At 31.3% G+C, this 19929-nt stretch overlaps 1 pseudogene across 1 annotated transcript; it reads right to left on the bottom strand.

The window, feature by feature from the left end:
• Positions 1–4605: 4605 nt before the first annotated feature.
• Positions 4606–9498, bottom strand: LOC146902005 (MADS-box protein CMB1-like; annotated as a pseudogene). The gene is made up of 6 exons (XR_015021034.1): positions 9188–9498; positions 6589–6667; positions 6399–6457; positions 6088–6278; positions 5435–5589; positions 4606–4914 (listed from the first exon to the last, which is right to left on the bottom strand). The product of XR_015021034.1 is annotated as an MADS-box protein CMB1-like (transcript).
• Positions 9499–19929: the final 10431 nt, after the last annotated feature.

Raw genomic sequence — 19929 nt, 5'->3', positions numbered from 1 at the left:
TTAAAATGGTTTTTGACATGGAATTAAAGCAAGAGTTTATGCAAGCAAAATTAAAAGACTCAGAGACAATTTTTAAGGATTAAACAGTGTTTTAACACAGGAAAAGACTAAAATGCCCCTAGGGGCTAAACTGACTCAAAATGACTCTAAATGTAATTTTTGCAATGGATTTTGACATAGAGTTGAAATAAGAGCTTATTCCAACCTTTTGAAAAGACTTAAACAATTTTCAAGGACTAAAATGAGTTTGGATGCAGGAAATGACTAAAATACCCTTTTTCATGAATTTTGCAAATAACTTTGAAATAAAATGCAGAGGGAGATGCAATTGATCCAGGACAAATTCAAATGACTTGGAATGCAAGAAAGATGTTTTTTTTTGGATGACTTGAAATGCAAGAAAACATGGACAAATACACAGTTGGAAAGATTTGTAAAACTAAGTTGAGAGAGAAAGCAGAGTGAAATGTCAGTGTAATCAATAACAAATTGGCAAATGTTCAAAAATAATAGACATATATCACAGATGAAAGAAAATTTTGAACAAGTATTTTTAGGTCCAAAATTAGGATATAACAAATATGTTTATGGGTAAAATATGCATTTCATCCCTGTAATTATAGGCCGTTTGATTTTTCATCCCTGAGCTTACTAATCCTCCCATCTTGTCCCTGTAAAAATTAATCATTTAAAATTTCGTCCCTCACCCCATTTAATCACTGCCATGTCATCAAATTAGCAAAATGGCATGGGAATGGACAAAAATACCCTCATCTTCATCTTCTTCTCTCACCCGTATTCTTTCCTTTCTTTCTTTCTTTCATTCTTCTTCTTCTCCAGACACATAAATCACAACCCATTCTCTTCTTCTCTAAAATCTCTCCAACAACTTTTTCTCTCAAAAAATTCATCATCAAGAAAATGGAAGCTTCATCCATACAATTTCTAATGTTACAGACACATTCATTTGAAGGAGCAAGAACAAGCCAAAGCCAAACCAAATCAAAAATCAAAATGGCTCTCTCCTCAGCCTCCGCTTCCACCGCCGTGGTCGTCGCTGCTTAACCGGTGCGGAAGTGTAGAAATCGTACCCTTGATTGTTGTTGTTTTGGTGTTCAAAGTTGCTCCTATTTCTATTTCCAGCTAAGATGGTATTTCCCTTTTACTATAGATATTTATTGAAGAGCAATTTTTTTGATTCATAATTGATGATTCATGGCAAAAAATAGAAACTGCAAAACGTTGGTTCCATGGTTAGGCGGGTCCATCCAATGGAATCTTGCAAGTGTTTCTTGCAACTTTGCAAGTAGCCTTCCAACTCGGCAGAGCAACTCCTAAGCATAGTGTTTTGTACTGGTTTGCAGCATCCTCTTCTGCAGTATCTGTATTGTACCTTTGGCTATTTGATTAGAGTTGGAACAGTACTCTATGTTCCAACAATATTTGACTTTGGCATTAGTTGTGTTGATTTTCAGAAGCGGTGGTGTTGTTGTAGCTGGGTTCATGATTGAGATTGATGGTGTTGGTGGTGGTGGTGATGGAATACATTCAGGAAATGGAAGAAGATGAAGCCAAGATGATGAGGGTATTTTTGTCCATTCCCATGCCATTTTGCTAATTTGATGACATGGCAGTGATTAAATGGGGTGAGGGACGAAATTTTAAATGATTAATTTTTACAGGGACAAAATGGGAAGATTAGTAAGCTCAGGGATGAAAAATCAAACGGCCTATAATTACAGGGATGAAATGCATATTTTACCCTATGTTTATTGAAGTTGTTGTAAAGTACTTCATTGTTCAGGTTCCAGAACTATTGAATGTATAAATATATATTTTGAGCAACATCATCTTTTAAGATAACTTGTAAGATGAAATTCAAGACTATTTAACATAATATCAGAATTAGTTTAAAGATTACAATGTTAAAACTGAACCAGTATCATATAACTAACTTTTAAGATGATATTCAAACTCATGTAACATTGTTTACCAAAATGTTCTTATATACATTTATGGGAAATTATGTGTTGACACTTTTTTTTTCCATACCACTCCAAATGACATTTTTTAATCATACTCCCTCCGGTCCTTATTATAAGAAAAAGTTGATTTTTTAGGTTCATAGAATAATTAATGTATCTTATTGTAAATATGGACTAGATACATCACTTACACAATGAATCAAAAAAGTCAATTGTTTCTTATAATAAGGACCGGAGGGAGTATTTCTTTTCCCTTTTATCAATTCATTTCTCTCTTATCCACTAAACAAATACCCCATAAGGGGTGTACAATGGGGGGTTGCCACATAAGGTAGTCAATTAATGTATCATTACTCATACATTTATATACATGAAGTTATATACATGAAGTTGTATGAAAGTTATTTTCACTTCAAAAAAAAAAATTACACGGACAACGACTGACGAGGAATATTCTTTTGTCTAATGACACTTGAAATTCAACATAAGAATAATGGGAGGGGTAGTTAATCTTCCATTTGGCAAAATTCAATGGTCAATCCAACTTAATATTGGAGAATATCTCTACTTTCCACAATTCAGTGGACTATACATACATTGAAGGATGAATAGCACTTCTGTTACTTTTTTATCTTCATAAAGATTCTTAGCTAGTCCTAAGTTTGTGCATAGAAGACAAACCAAAAAAGGCCTAGCCTAGCCTATATATGTCACACTGAAGAAGAGAAGATTTTTCATAGATACAAGTCAATACTATTTGAACACATTCACATAAAATGAACAAAAATAATTTTTATTCATGTCAATTAATATCTTTTAATTTTATTCTTTCTTAATTTTATGTGCATGTTCAAATATTATTTAAGTTTATGTCTAAGTGAGTATTACTCTCGGACAAAGATGATTCCCTAGCCAACACATGTTGGTTCAGTTGGTAAGGAACGGACCACTTTCCATCAGAAGGTTGTGTGTTCGATTCCCGCTGCCGATGTGAGGACGGTGTTGGTGGGTGATCTGTAAGTACCTCTGTAAGTGCCCTTTGAGCCCGGAGGCCTGCCCTGACCCTGGTGGTGACCGGAGCCGAATCCACCTAAACTTTTTTGAACCAAAAAAAAAAAAGATGATTCCCTATCATGATAGGGCAGAAAATAGTACCTCTGTAAGTGCCCTTTGAGCCCGGAGGCCTGCCCTGACCCTGGTGGTGACCGGAGCCGAATCCACCTAAACTTTTTTGAACCAAAAAAAAAAAAGATGATTCCCTATCATGATAGGGCAGAAAATAAAAACGTTGCCTAAAGTCCGTTTGTGTCTTTTATTAAAAAGAAGAAATAATTACACATATTTATTCCTTTGACCAGAAAGATAATTTGAATAAGGGTGAATATAGATTAGAACCTTACTCCTATGATATTAGCATATATGCAGCGACGAAGCTAGCGATAATTCTATGAGGTGGCCACATATAATTTTTTTTTTGAACTAATCTAATGTAGTAGGCAAAAAAATTCACAATAACTATTACTTATATAAAATGTTCTTAATAAAATATACACTTGATTCAACAAGAACGGATTATACCAAAAGATGCGGCAATAAACTATTTTGTACCAAAAAAGCCACATTAGAATAGCGTATTGTACCCAAAAAACTACAACAAAAGAAATAAAGACTAATAGTAGCTATTTATGAAAATTGAACTCGACGGCCCTTCAAAGACTCAAATTCATCCATAATTGTATCATTTGTATCAATTCTTTTAAAGAAGTTGTCAATAGTTTTCATTTTACTCATACCTAAAATAATAGATCAAATAAACATAAGAATTTTTGTTGTTTAAATCAAATATCACAACAACAAAAAAAAAAACATAAGAACCGGAAGTAAAATTATACAGTATAACACAAATTGTTTTAACCTAATTTGTTTTTCCTAACCTAAAACATAAAAAGTTATAAAAAAAACTAACTATAGAAACATAGTAACCATAAAAACTAACTAAATTTTAGCGGCTTGTGTTGCTATCGCTAAATTCCAAAGCAAAACATAAAAAATTGATTTCAAACTAAATGAGATTATTGTGAAATGTGAATTGAGATCATACCTGATAACCTGGGTGAATTGAGAATCTAATTAATGTTGCTTGTTGTTAACCTGTTACTTTTAGGTCACCATGGCACCGCACAGATTGTTTGTTTGTCTCTCTCGTGTGTACTGTGTAATTGTGTTGCGTGGGGATCCCGTGTTGTATGTTGTGTTGTGATCTGAAGAGTTAAAAAGCCAATTTTCCTTGTTTTTTAATTAATAATAATTGTGTGGTGGACTGTGGGTATGTGCCCACTTTTGTATTATTTTACTGTTAGATAAACTATAAAGATTATTATTATTTATCTCTTTTGGGTGTTAATCTTCCGGTTCCTATACGAGACGATTAAATAATTTGAAGTTCAACCAGAAGTTAAATAAAGATAGAAAAAAATTAGTTCACTTAAAATAAAACTTGGGGTAGCTAAATATATATTATTAGGGGTAGCTAAATATAAAAATATACCTACTCACTCAAAAAAATATTTTTTTTTGGGGTAGCAAGGGCTACCCCTCCCTTATACTACCATTCGCCTCTGCATATATGCAGTATGCTTATCTCATTCTCATGAATAAAAAGCTTACAAGTTTTGAATAAATTGATCAATATACGAATATGCAACGTTAATTGTTGGTTCAGGAATTTTTATGACAATACTACTTGCCATTTTTATTTATGTAAACATTGATTGATAAATAATGCTAGAGACATTCGTTACAATTTCTTTATAATCTTTATGGTGTGAAAATTCAATGTCATTAGAGCATCCACGTCATAGCGTCGAATCCATTCATTCTCAAGGATGACGCTCCAACGTTTACATCAGCAGAACCCATCGGATTGTAGCTGCATATAAAATCAATAAAACATTTACTATTAGCCATATTAACATGAAAAGAAGGTCCGGTGAGCATAACTCAGTTGGTAGGACAATGTGTTATTATATGCGGGGGCTGGGGTTCGAACCCCGGACATCCCACTTGTTCATCTTACAAGGTGAATTCTAGCCACTAGGCTACCTGACAAAAAAAACATGAAAAGAAGAAAAATAAAAACATTTCAACAAATTTAATTTACATACAACGTCATTTGATCTATGTAGCCGACCCCACTTAGTGTGATAAGACTTGGTTGTTGTTGTTATTGTAAATGTCAATCAACCATAACCGTTAAATCATTAAAAACGTTTGACTTTGTTCATAACTACTTTTAAAGTGTATGATTAATTGTGATTTATATAACTTAAGTTGTATACAAATTAAACTCATAAAATTGTAAAAAAAAATAAAAAAATTAAACTCATAAAACCTTATACTGTATTTGGTAAAAATGATATTAGACAATTTCATGAATAGTTTGACTTTACCCAATTTGCAAGTTGGAATTCACTCCCACATGGTGGAGAAACCTATCTGATTGAGGAGGAGGAGGAGAAGGAAAGGGTGCATGATGGAAATTAGATCCACCAGCTTCCAAAGCCAATATTCTACCTGGAACTTGTAAGTTATCGGTTTCTTCTAACTGTTTCAACATAGAATTTTCATCAAAAGCTTAATTTGTTGTTTTATAGTATTCTTTTTAAATTATATATACAGCAATACTGACCCAAACATAGTCTTAAATAATGTCATACTGATAGGTAAGACATGAAAACAAATTTTCAGCAATGTCCAAATAGTATTAAAAAGTGACATACATACTTAGACCTTAGTATTGAATTCATCTTACCATAATTTTTCATTCATGTATTCGTACTTTATAAAGTCATCAATTTAAAAGTTTGTTTTAGGTCTATAAACATATGGTGGGTCCATTTAAGAGTGAGAGTCCATGTCCAAAGTAAGAATACTAATCCAAGCAAATAAGATTATTTTTTAAAAATTCGTTGATAGAGAACTATACTTACAATAGTTATGCATTACTACAACTTATACCTAAATTACCATAAGAAAAACCAACTTGCACCTAAATTTCAATGGAAAACATATGATCTGTATTTGGTTTCGAAATAATTTTTACCTTACTTCTCAGATCGTTATTTGTTTCAACAAGCACCGTTTCCTGCATTGATTTGGTATAAGTCAAGGTTACACAAATCATTTGTAAAAAGAAAAAAAAAAGGTGTTGTTTAAACATTTGCCTCCAAATGATTTTCAAGTTGCTCGAGCTCACCTGTATTCATTTGTGCAATATCTTCCCCAAGAAGGTTCCTAAAGCATTTACAAACATTTCTCCACTCAAATTAGTTATTACTTATTAGTAGTATTTCCTTAACAGATCAAAGTAAGCAGAATTCAAGTGCAATTTTCATTGGGTCTTGTGTCAATTACCTTTGTGAACGTTGTAAGATTTCTACATGTGCTTTCAATCTCAAATATTCTTGGTAATTCTGCCAGGTGACACATTATTACATCATCATTGAAGCAGAGATCAGTTAATAAAATTTATGAAAAACATTATCCACATAAGTATTAAAAAGTAATAAAATTATAATATATCATGTAATAGTTGAACATTTACCAGAGTATCATTGGCTGGTTGGTTGGTCTCCAGTTCATTATAACTGTACTTGTGGTATTTCTCCAATGTTTTCATCATGCTATATGATACAAGGAAAGACTCTATGAGATCAATGATATTGATTTCTAAGGGAAACAAGATGGGTTCTGCATGGAAAAGTGTCTAATGTGTTCTAGGGTAGAATAGTTATAAGTGTTTTCAAACTTTAATAAATGTTTTTATAAGCAAAACATAGGGGGTATTCCAACATGTAAATAGAAGTTCATGGTATGACTTGCTATTACACAACTGAAATGATTAGGGGTGATTCAATTTGTGTAGGTTTGACAAAAACAAGATAAACCAATATTAGTGCCTCAAAACTAAATTAATTTATATCACTTGTAATTCATTGTTTTGATCGAGTTGATTACAAGTCATTGTATCTCAATTGTAAGTATTATAATAAATGAAAGACCATAAACTTCTACTTAAAAATTGAAGTATTAGTTTGGTCTCATCAAAATTTTGAATAGTTTTCAATGTGATAAAGTTGAATACTTTTGAAATGAAAATTACAAACACTTCTCACCTCCATAAAAGAGGAAAATAATCATGGTTTTATATTGTGTGGGTGCATACATATATACAAAAATATATAACCTTGACGCCTTCTCCGTTCAGAACCTCTTATACTCCTCAATAAAGTTTTTCGCTTATAAAAAAACAACAACAATAATATATTCTTTATATTCTAACATTCATTCAACACATCGTTTTCTTTCTAACTCTTCTTATTATTTCCGTCACATCATCAACTTATTATATGTAGTATTTTTTTTCTCTCTTTCAAGGTGTATACACTTACAAGGATCGAAGTATAAATTTATCACTATTCCTTTTTGCAAATCGAGTACGCATTCATGCAACTTCGTTGGACGACAACGTTTTTGTTTGATTATTACTTTTTGCGTCCCATATTACGTGATATAGTTTGACCATATATATTATTCTCATAACATATTTTGACCATATTTTTTACTATGATAAAAAGATAAATGATAACATATAAAATGTAGGATTTGTTTCGACAAATATTTTTAAAATATCAATTTTTTATAATTTTTACTAATAGATAGTAATGTTAAAATTATACATTGACATATGTGAAATAATCGACTAAATCACTTCGGACTAAATTTTATTAAATACTTCATCCGGTCACATTTATAAGTAAAAAAAACATCTTTTTATGTTCATTCAATAACTAATGTATCTGGTCATAATTATAGGTCAGATACATTAATTATTCAATGTACCTAAAAAGTTGTTTTTTGCTTATAAATATGACCGGAGGGAGTAGTTTAACCAATAGTTATTACTTCAATAAAAGACACAAACAATCGTTTTCTATAACATGTTTCTGCAGATAGAAAACGTCAACGAGCAATTAATGTTTTATTTTTTGGTATATGCTGTGAATCAAACTAGCTATTCCCCAACAGTTTTAACTAAGGATAGATGTTGATTTACACTTTACAGGCTTTGTAGAAGCAAAAGATACCATTTTTCTCTTTCTCTCTTGGAACCATCCTTAAATTGCAATGCAAACGCAAAGTAAAAACAGGTTTGCAAATCAAACATCCCATCTCACACACCAAATCACAACAGTAACTCCTAGCCTAGTCTGCTAATACTCTATATCATGAATCAGATGCTTGTAGTATGTACGTAGGCCAAAATTCAAAAACAAAATTACATATATATCTGATGATTGTTAGGGCTTGTTCATGGTTTAATTATCATTAACCCAATTTAAACATGTTTTTAACAAACTTTGAATTAATTTTTATTTTTTTTTACTTTTACCCTTTTTTACATTCTGGAAATATGATGTTGCCCTAGTTAAGAACCTATCTTGAAATAAAAGCAGCAAAGCTTTTTCAAAACAAAAACTGAATAGAAAAAGAAAAAAAAATCCACTTTGACAAGAGGAGTTTCAGATCTTCACAATGTCATGGGTTAGAGATTAAATGAGACAAATTAGTGTATTGTTAATGTAATTACTCTGAAACATATTTAAACAGAATGCAAATTAAAGATCAGAACTTTACACTTTAAACAAATCTGGAATATAATGAAAAAAAATTATTCATACATATATATATTTGGAGACAAAATGGATCTCTTTTTCCAAAGCTTGCATATGTTAACTGCTGAGAACTCATGTTTAGGCAGTACATATAAATATATTTTGAATCAACCTGTAAATAGTTGTTTTCAATTTTGATTAATAATAATTCCCTTTGTTTGTGAAAAAATAAATCAGATATAATATTTATTAACTTGAGGTGATCAAAAACACTAATTAATTGCACAGATCTTGCATAAAATCTTAACTATATGTTTGATCGGGACGGAATTAGAATCTTAGACGAAATAATTTTTTGTCATATTTATTTACCTATCGGCTGAACTCAAAATTAATTGTGTCCTCTTTCTCAGGAACTAGAGGCTTTCAGACTTGAGAAAACATTAACTATATGTTTGCACCACATATTCCAACCAAAAGAAACACATAATTAGATACATAAAGGAAGTGATATAAGAGAAGAGTTACCAGGAGGTGCTACTGAATTCATAGAGTTTGCCACGGTTGGAGAAGATGATAAGAGCAACTTCAGCATCACAAAGAACTGAAAGCTCATAAGCCTTCTTGAGTACACCATTTCTTCTCTTAGCAAAAGTGACTTGTCTATTAATTTTGTTCTCTATTCTCTTTAGTTCAACTCTCCCTCTTCCCATTTTTGTTTTGTTCTCTCTCTCTCTCTCCCTGGAGTAGAACTCCCTAGCTTTTCTGTATTGGTTAAGAGATGAGAATGCTTTCTTAAATGGTCTATTTTCTTATGGTACCAAAAGGGATAAAACGATAGTACACAAAGAGAAGAATAAATAAAAACCCTGAAAAAAGGTTGCTTTGTTTTGTTAATCTTTAATTTGTATGTTGTCACAAAAAATATGATTACAGCCTAACAATCCGATAATCGGAGCAATTTTTTTTTTTTGGTTACAGAAAGTTTAGGTGGGTTCGGCTCCGGTCACCACCAGGGTCAGGGCACGCCTCCGGGCCCGAAGGGCACTTTGGTTACAGAAAGTTTAGGTGGGTTCGGCTCCGGTCACCACCAGGGTCAGGGCACGCCTCCGGGCCCGAAGGGCACTTATAGAGATACTTACATATCACCCATCAACAATGCCCTCACATCGGCAGAGGGAATCGAACACACAACCTTCTGCAAGGAAGTGGCCCGTTCCTTACCAACTGAGCCAACGTGTACAATTTCAATAATGCAAAAGTAGTTACTTTTAACTTATAATAATTAATAATGACTAAAATCTGATGGCAATTTTTTTTATAAGTGTTTTAGAGAGAATACTTATTTATATGAAAATGCTAACAAATGCGCTTAGACCATCCTCAACGGAGGATCTCATCATTTTGAGACTTGGTATCTATAAGGTATCCCAATTAAGGAAAAAATATGTTGAGTATTTAATGGGACAAAGGTTTCACTTAAGCATTTCAATTTTAAATATGTCCTACCTTTTTTAATATTAAAATATTAAAATGTAATGATAAAGTTATTGATAGATAATTTGCCAGTCTTATTTAAGAAATTTGTGTGAGATGTTGGATTGGAGAGATTGAATGCTTATTTTGTATTTTGTTAAAAAATTATAAATGAATAATGTGTATATATAATATGAGGTTCATTTAAGTATCCAAAAATAGATGTCTCTATTATGGATGTTTTTATTACATTGTTTAAACAATTAAAAGTACAAACTTTCATGTAATTTTTTTTTTTGTAATTATAACTTTTACATATGTTTAACTTATATTTCTAATACAATTTTTGTTAAATTTTTTTTTTTGAGAGAATTTTTTCTAAAATTTCTTAAATAGTTTCCTTATGAGATTTGTATAGTGCAAAAGCAAAAAGTACTAGGGTAGTAGGATCAACTATACACTCCCTAGGGTAGTTAAGTGCAATGAATAAGAATCTGGACTGAGAAAAAAAAAAAGTTCAATGGTTAATAACAGCATCATCATCTATCATATTATCCATGCCTGAAACTAAGCCAACTAAGACACCTGAATATGTATAGTCGAACTGCTTGATAGCTAGGTTATGTCGTCTGTCGTCAGCATCAACTTTATTATTGGGAAAATACTTGGGTGACATAATGTCACCGTAACATTAAATCTGGGCCACACAAAGGTGTTGTGTTGTGTGGCCCAGATGTTGTGTGGCAACGTGTGTTGTGTGGCCCAGATTTAATATTACGGTGACATTATGTCACCCAAGTACTTCCCTACTTATTGGGCCAACAAGACAAAATATATATTTTTTATGACAATTTCTTTTTTAATCTTATTCTCTTTCTTGCATGCTTTATTTATCGAAAAATACTTCATTTTAATTATATAATTTGAACGTTTTTAGTACTTTTTGGATTATATAACTAAAAAATTATCTAAATTCAGAAATCATAATATAATTGATACGAAGATCGATGTTGACAATCGTATTATCCTCACATAATTTGGAAACTAATTTTGGGATAGCATGAGTGGTCAACAATGACCATAATATCATAATTCACTCTCAAAATTAAATTTAAGATTGAAATTGTAGAAGAAATGAAAAGTGAAGAATGAATGAAGATGTTGAAGGACGCAAAACTATTTATAGCCATAAAACGTTCCTAGACTGTAAATCAAGTCAAAGGAAATATATAATGTTTATAGTTCAATTTTTTGAAGAGAATGTTTATAGTTCAATTAACATACCATAAACTGTCCAAACCACTTTTTTGGGATTGTCAGAATTATATAATCTGAATTTATTCCAAAAATATTTCGGATAATCTAAACCAATCTTAAATTGTGTTAAAACTTGAGGTTTGGAAGGTTTAGAACGCATGAAATTTAATTTCAACAACATAGATTAAAGTTAACAATTTCAACAACATAATTCTGCAATGTAAAATAACATGATAAAACACAAAAGATCGTGGACCAACCAAACTTAAATCTTCATCTGGTTTATTCATAGAAACTCTGATTTCTTCGTAGGTTCAAACCCAAATCAAACTTTCCCGATTATCTTTTCCTTTTTTGTGACTTTAGTGACCTTTTTTTGTTTATTTGCTTCAATTAGTGGCTTTAGTGAGTTTGAATCGTCGCAAATCCGTTTTTTAACCGTTGCAGATAGCTCTTTTTCTTGTAGTGAATCAACAGTTGATATTAATTGTTGGGTGAAACTGCTTGTATTTGACCGAAAGTGGTCACGATCTAAGTGAGGGCCTCGCTGGCTTGGATTTGGATCCTCTAAAATGAGTAAAGTGTAAAGTGAGAAAATCAAGGATTGTTATTTTAAAAACTCATACTTTGTTACATACAATTTCTACCTTGATTTATTAATTAATGATTGATATTGTTGACTTTAAGCTCTAAAGTGACTTTAAGCCAAATCCCACTGAGTACTACTCCCTCCGGTCACATTTATAAGAAAAAAATGATTTTTTTAGATACACTGAATAATTAATGTATCCGATCACATTTATGTGTTAGATACATTAATTATTGAATATACCTAAAAAATTGTTTTTTGCTTATAAGTGTGACCGGAGAGAGTAAGTCTTATGTACCTATCCTAAATAAACTTTTCCTAGATGACCATTTGATCTCAAATCAACAATTGATATAAATTGTTGCGCGAAACTACATTGTATTTGATTGCATTCGATCGCGATCCAAGCAAGAGCATCGCAACCTCAGTCTTACGACCTATTTTTAATAGACTCTTCATAAATCCCCACACACATAACTAATCTCGTTATCTACCATAAAAAATAAAAAAAGTATAGTGACTTATACGTTTTATCAGTTTCAATCGTACAAATGAGAGAGATGTATAAGGTTACGGTTCACACTTCATTGTCCTTGCCCATCTGGGTCGGCCATGTGATCGAGCTCCAGCAATTGAATTTGAATGCCCCACTTCAAATATATAGTTTTCCTATGGCTACCTATGCTATGCTGCTATAAGGAAGAGTTTGAAATAAATCATTCTCCCCAGTCAATAGTAGTGAAATGAACCAATCAATACCACCACTCCACTTGCACAATTCTTTTTGCAGATATTGTGGTCAAGTTGCCAAAACAAATACCCCTCCGTTTCAAAATGAGTGTCGCTTTAGCCAAAAAAATTTGTTTCAAAATGAATGTCACTTTCAATTTCCAATGCAATAATAACTTTTTCTTTTCAATTGTACCCTCCAATTAATACTCAGCACATTACTTCCAAAATATTACTTTTAAAACTAACAAATAGTTAATAAGGATAATTTGGTAAAATAACCATTCTCTTTCTTTTAATCATTACATTTCTTAATATGTGTGTAAACACCTAAAACGACATTCATTTTGAAATGGAGGGAGTAGGTTTTTGGACAATATGATATTCTACTTATGCTCCATCAACCCGTTTGCAACTTCTTTGCTTCGCACATGAATGAAAAGTTAACATCTCATCATACGTCGCCTTCCATGCAGTTACAATTTTGTCTATTAATATATTTCGTTTTCCTCTCCTAGCAAAATGTAGGTTGATATCAACGAGGTTGAATCTAGCGAAAGAGGTGGTAAATCCTGTTCAAATGACCAAGAGAGTTGCCCACATTAAGTCTTTGATACCGCAATGATAAAAATAAAAATAAGAACCTATATTGTAAAAAAAAAAAAAAACTATACATTGGAAAATAAAATAAAAAAAATGTGTATAGTTTGCATAATTTTTATTCACTAACTTATAATTAAAAATGGTATTTGCTTTAGCATTTAATTTTGTTTTAAATGGAAGTATTAAGGACACGCATGTTAATTATATGGATAAAACAATAAAAAAAAAAATAACACAAATAATTGTGTGCTTATTTTGCCTCCTTAACATGTATACTAGTTGAACAAGAGCATATTTTTCTCTTGTTTATGCAAAAGCAGACCTACCCCGTTGTATTTAGATTAGCATAAACATGTTACGTCTTAATTTGAATGGAAATAGTAGTGGGATGTCTATTTCAATCTCCAGTGAAAACTAAATCCTTGATACAAGGTGAATTTGGCGGGGATTATCTAATCCTCTCAATCATTTGGGTCCATAAAAACTGTCTCAAGATATAGAAGGTGGACTCATATGCCCTATCTACATCTCCCTAAATAAAATAATGACAAGATGAGGTAGATAAATGGACTATTGAATAAGTTGAAATTACATTCCTCTTTAAAGAGCTTGAATGATATATTAGGCCAAAGTGATTCGTCCCACAAATGAAAGAGTCTTGCTTTCCAATCACTAATTTGATTATCAACGTTTTTTAGGACATGAAAAGTATATTTTATTTTGACCTCTTATGGATCAAAGGATTTCATTCATGTTATTTGCAACATGATGAACCATTTTAATGTGAGGAACTATTTTGACTAACAAAACGCATAATCAGGTTCTATTTTGCAATTTTGATACATTCAAGGATCATTCTAACTACTTCTTACACATTCAAACATCAAAATAACTGTTACTTTAAAACTAAATATCGAAACAAATACAAGAAATTTATGGTCTAGAAATTTTATGCCAAAATATTTACAAAGAAATAATCAAAATCCTAGTTGATAGACTTATTTCCAGCAGTGTTGTATTACTTTATCATATCATTGGTATTTTTTCTATTATACCATTGACAATTGTCTTCACCGTCTCATTGTGTTAGTTTCTCTCTTTAGAATAAAGTTTTTTTTTTTATTGCCTCATGGATTAATAATTTTGTCTCTCAACAAACAACAACGTACTTCCTTGCACTAATTTCTCTCTATAAAATAAGAGCAATGATATTTTGACAACCACAAATTAACAACTTTGCCTACATGGTATATATACTCCATGAAGTAATTCTAAGCATGCACGGAATCTAAGGTGGTAAGAAATATTAAAAAATTGCTTTGTACTCAAAATCGTATTAATATATGGTGTAGGACAACTTTTTGGTTATCAATTTATCATTTCTCATGAAATAAAGTTCACATCCATTTGATTTCCACCACGTAAATAGATGCTAGGATGTCTTTGGTTGTAAGGAGAGAGTGAAAATAGAGAAGTAGATGAAATAGAATATGAAAAGAGATGAGTAGATTAGAAATATAGTAGATTTAATATATTGTTTGAAATAAAGATAGAAAAAATGTGTGGCGTCATACCAACACAATTTTTTTTTTATTACAAATTTTGAGTTTATTTTAAATTTTAATACTATATTAGTGATATTTGACAAGGCCCGCACTATATCCCTACCCAATAAAAGCTTGTTACTAGTAGTCAAAAACATGCATTCTACTACTTCACTTTGATTTTCCTCCCCACCACACAAACAACAAAACACGTCACACACTCTCATATTTTCGAAGTTTTATTTATTAAAATCAATAATATTTCCCTACCCAATTTTTTTTTATCAAGAATGAATTGTAAAATCGTATGGGAGATTCATGGTAAATGAGAAAATAAGAGAATCATTTAATATTTTCAGAAAATGATAAATCGTAAAGAATAATTATTATGTGTATTTCTGTTTTCAATTTTATTTTTTACAAATGCTTTCAAAAATAAAATGTAATATATATATATTGTCGCCACTATTTTAAATCGTGGCTTCGCAACTGTCAATAAATGAATTTTCTCTCTTCCGTTGTTTGGTTGAATAGAAAAGTGAAAAGAGCCTTTCAAAAAAAAAGTGAAAAGAGAAATATAAATTTTGACGAGAAAACAAAAAAGTCCTGATTTTTGAAGAAAGAAAAAAAAAACATGCAATCAATTTTATAATTTATTCTATAATGTATAAAAATTATTTATATAGAAATAGAAGACAAAGCGGACAACAAGTTCTGTCGTTAAACCTTTTTTAATGACAAAGTCTATCCTCATAAATACAACGTTCTCAGACCTAAGAGACGCAACATTGATATGCATGATCATTTAAACTCTTTGTAGAATGTCAATAATCTCTTATGTTAAAAAATAAAAAATGCAAACCTAAATGATATAAAAACACCTTGTAATTCATTTTTCACTTTCATATTCTAATTTGTTCTTCAGTTTCGTATAAAATACTTAGGTAATTTCTATTGGAATTCAATGTACATTTTTACATTGAAAAATGATTTCCCCCTCTTAATCGTGCATTTTAATTAAATGTAATTACGTGCACAATACAATGTAATTATTTATTTTTTGTTACAAATTCTAAATAAATCTGAAGATATATCAGTCAAAATGATTGCTTTAAACTAATCCAAGTTTTTCTATTAATGGGGTGTGCCATGTTTGTCGTAAGGTGTGTTTGGATACTTTTGGGAAACATGCACTTCCTTGTACATGACTTTGTTAGGAATGTCCTTTTTGATATATTCAGGCGGGCGGGAATATTAGTGAAGAAGGAGGCCCCTATGAACCTCTTGATTGACCCATTAGATAGAAGATCGACACTCAGGCCTGCAAATGTTATGGTGTACAGGTGGGTAGGAGGAAAATCTGCATGTGTGGACTTCACCCAGGTTTCACCACTCGTGGGATTAGGGGTCGGGGTTTTTACGGTAGGACATGTAACACTAAAAGTTGCGTCAAACAAAGTGGTTAAACATGAGAAAGCGTATTCTAACAATCAACATGCTTTTATACCATTTGTTCTTTTACAATTTTGACTTCCTAGCACCAGAGGTTGTTGACGTTCTAGTATATTATATAACCCTTGAACCTAAATGTTACAAAAAAAATTCATGTTGCTCAATGTGTATATTGCATAGGTGTTATTGCAAAATACAACAAAATTTTGCAATAACTGGTCATTGTATGAAATATACTACTGGATTAATTAATGTTGATTGCTGGAATAATCATCTGGCTAGGCCAATGTATGACATACAACCATTTATATATTTAATTCCTTTGCTTAAGTTCATTTGATCAAAGAATATTAAAATTTGTCTATTCGTTTATTGAAGAAAGAAGAAGGGGGTTTCAACTTGCCCTTTGACAACCTCATGTTGGAAAGAGTTTTTGGATACTGATGTTATGGGAACTATCTTTAGTGTACCTCTTTTGTCACCTTTATCTCACTCAAGTGCTTTTGAGATTAATTAATTAATGCCCTTTCAATCACTTTCAGGTATTAATTAAAGTCTTACAAAGTTAAGAAACATAGATGGAGAGTCTCCCAATGATGTTATTGCTTGTCCTTTTAGATAATGCATAGGTGTTGAGTCTTGTGGATAAAAGTCATAGTATATTATTGGAGAAAGAGAAATGATATTTTGACAACCATTTTTTGACAACTTTTGAACAACTTTCTCTCTCATACTCACATGATATTGTTATTCTCTCTCTTCCTTTTTCTCTCTCCATTGTTTTTGACCAATAAGAAGTGAGAAAAACAAGGTTGTCAACAAAGTTGTCATCAAATGGATGTCAAAATATCATTACTCTTGGAGAAAACATGTCCATGAGAATGTTATACAATAGATATGTAACGTTATGATTATGCACACTTAATTATTGATATAAATAGACTCGTCACACTATGAATGCCATACAGTCTTTATACTCAATATTTGATTTCATTAGTTAAAAACCTTGGCAGATACCTCCTAACATAAGAATCAGAGCTGCTAGAGTTGGATTCTTGGTCTTAACCTACGGTAACTGGGGCTAGAACTTCAATGGAAGTGTGGTGAAGATATTTTTTCACCAGGAATACCATCACAACAACTATAATAATGAGGCCAACCACCAAGGATGGTGCAACCACCTACCATAGAAATGCTTCTTGTGTTTGTGGGAGATGGAGTCTTTGATGTTTAAGGTAGGGAATGTCAAGGTGTGGGCATTGCTTGTTGTTGATGGAGTTGGAGGAGCTACAACGGAGTGAGGAAACTCCATTGTAGCTATAATGCCGCTGACAGAGGAGAGCAACAACTATGATATGAAATTTCCTGATGTTTAAGAATGAGAATTATCAAAGATAGGTTAAATCACCAAATTTTATGGATATGTTTTCATTGTCTTATTTGAAGTCATATACTAGCCTAACTACTTTATGGAGAACAACAAGTTATGAGATGTTCATAAACTATTTTCAGCTTATTTCCATAAATTATTCAATATAGTTTATTAAAACAAATCAAGATCAATAACTGTAGATTACCACTTATAGATACATAAATGATTATTAAATTGATTATTCCACTAATGTTGAATTTATTATACATTCATATAATAAATTAAACATTAATGAAAGATCAACACAATTTTTACCAATTGATTCAACAACACAAAAACATTAACCTTCACAAGAGAAAATGAAAGATTAACATTCAACACAAAAATATTAACATCCAACACAAAAAGAAAGCTCTTAAAAACAGAGAAGAGAAAACCTTGTGAACTTAGATTCAAAAATTGAAAGTAACGGTCATAAGGGGTAGATTTTCAATATTTTGAATCCAACCCAACATTCAAATGCTTAGTAGAACCCATAACAACAATAACAATATTCTTCAACGAGATTTAGTGTCTACATAAGTTACCTCGATTATATGTATATGTGCGTGCGTGCGTTTATGTGCGATCGTGCGTGTGAAATTATATGTACTAGCTTTATTGTGTTTTTTTTAATTGTTTTTGGTAATTAATAATTTGATATGTGTTTAATTTTTTATTTTTTTAATGTATTATGCATGTATAAACTTTCTATTTGAGTTTATCGTTTATACATGTCTCGCATGATGAAAGTTTTAGTGTTTAGCCATGGATCAATAGATACAAATTATAGCATATCATCAGTAACAAAAGAAGGAACAAGAAATTGTGTACCTTTGAATTAGGTTGATGAAGAATAAACGTAGACAATCCCGACAACTATGAGAGGGATAACTACCCTCATTCCGTCTAGCTTTAGGTTTTCACAACACTGTTCAGAATAATTAACCGTCTAATGGGATGACATTTAAATAGCTAAACGGCTGAGGGCAGGGACCTCTCATTGGGCTTATCTAAATGGTCCAACCCATCACGGTCCATTTAGTAACAATAGCCCAATCACACATATTCATCAACTAATTAGTGCTTAACACAATAGACCATAATTTATATTATAAGATTAACTTATAGTAATTGATTATTGCCAATCCATAATTGATTAATTAAATAATTAATCCAACAGTCTCCCACTTGGATGACAATACTCAATCACTAAAGAATATAAAATTTCACTTGTCATAAAGAATTTGGTCAAAGCACTAATCAATCAAAAGAGAAGTGAGCTTTAATGCTGCAGAAATTGAATCCGATAGGGAAAACAAATCATACAGATCAAATACTCATTTTTCTAACAAATGATGAATTTTTAGTGACACGTTTGAATTAAAAAGAATGTGTCACTAAAGAATAGCCCAAGCATTTTAAAAATGCTATAACAAACTCCCACTAACCGAAAATAACATAGACTTAATCCAATCATTATGAGTTACAATACTCATATATAAGTCTGTGGTTAGTGGTTCTGCCAATGAGTTTTCAATATTACAGAAGTCATATATCCACATAAGTTCACGAATAGTAATTACTTATAGGGATGGCCTATTAAGAGAGTGTAATTACATATAGTCAAAATCAATAAATGTTCTACGACATTCAATTAATCCAAGTTTTATATATATAAAAAAAATGTGACTATGAAAATCCATAAAAGCAAAATAGGAAATTCAAGAATCTCCAAATTGGATTAACATAGACACTTAGATTAAAAAAAGATGTGGATTAATGTGGCCACTAGAATGTCAATAACAAAAGAACATTTATGATTATCTCAAATTATAAGTACCACAAGAACACAATATCATACTCGATAGGAGTATTGATATTATACATTGTACTTACTATTTTGACCTCAAAAAATGTGGAATGTTGGTAAAACAGAAGCACAATGTATATTTGCATGCCAAGAAGTTATTGTGCATATTCCAACAAAATTGACTTAAGCATCCAATTATGATGCTTATTGAGATTGATAGAATTTTAATATATATCTCAATATAATAGAATGAGACTAAAGTTTAAAGTCTCTTAAGCTATGCCATATTTTATAGTGTGCACAAGAGTATATGGCGATAACGAGAATAATATTGTGTACACATTTCTCTTGATCTCACATATATATAAACAAGAGTGAGATTTCTCATTTGAGCTC

This window comes from Medicago sativa, chromosome 8 (genome assembly GCF_051527215.1).
Source record: "Medicago sativa cultivar Bolivia chromosome 8, Bolivia_mono, whole genome shotgun sequence".
NCBI classification, from domain to species: Eukaryota; Viridiplantae; Streptophyta; class Magnoliopsida; order Fabales; family Fabaceae; genus Medicago; species Medicago sativa.
The sequence above is the reverse complement of the archived record's forward strand: the minus strand, read 5'-3'. Positions and strand labels throughout refer to the sequence as shown.